The sequence below is a fragment of the Orycteropus afer genome, unplaced genomic scaffold (genome assembly GCF_000298275.1).
Source record: "Orycteropus afer afer isolate SDZICR_OR568_19922 unplaced genomic scaffold, OryAfe1.0 scaffold00102, whole genome shotgun sequence".
Classification (NCBI taxonomy): Eukaryota; Metazoa; Chordata; class Mammalia; order Tubulidentata; family Orycteropodidae; genus Orycteropus; species Orycteropus afer.
The window spans coordinates 5,910,015-5,910,738 of NW_006921689.1; the positions used below are offsets into that span (position 1 = coordinate 5,910,015).

General features: G+C 41.6%; 1 pseudogene; it reads left to right on the forward strand.

The window, feature by feature from the left end:
• The first annotated feature begins 1 nt into the window (after window position 1).
• The window catches only part of LOC122150190, a 2,452-nt pseudogene continuing 1,729 nt past the window's right edge, over window positions 2-724 (forward strand).

Consider the following 724-nt stretch of genomic DNA (forward strand, 5'->3'; position numbering starts at 1 on the left):
TCTACCTACAAAAATAGTAAAGCAAAAGCAGTACCGCATCTCTGGACAGGTTGCAGAAATTACTGTCCCATCAAGGACTTGAAGGATGCAGGGCTGGCGATTCTCACCACCTCCCCATGTAATTGACCTATTTGGCCTGTTCAAAAAACAGATGGGTCTTGAAGAAAGACAGTAGATTGTCATAAGCTTAATCAGGTGGTGACTCCAATTGCAGCTGCTGTTCCTGATGTGGTTTTATTGTTTGAGCAAATTAATAATCTCCTGGTACTTGGTATGCAGGTATTGATCTGGCCAATGCCTTTTTCTCAATACCAATTTCAAAAAAACATCAGAAGCAGTTTGCCCTCAGCTGGCAAGGCCGACAGTATACTTTTACAGTCCTTCCTCAGGGGTATATCAACTGTCCGGCACTATGTCATAATTTAGTCCGTGGGGATTTTGATCACCTTTTATTTCCACAAGACATCACACTGGTCCATTATATTGATGGCATTATGCTGATCAGACCTAGTAAAGAAGTATCGATGACTCTAGACTTATTGGTGAAACATATGTATACTAGAGGTTGAGAAATTAACCCAAAAAAATTCAGGCACCTGCCACCTCAGTGATATTTCTAGGGATCCAGTGGTGTGGGGCATGTTGAGATATTCCTACTAAAGTGAAAGATAAGTTATTGTATCTGGCTTCCCCCACAACTAAAAAGGAGGCACAACATCTGGTG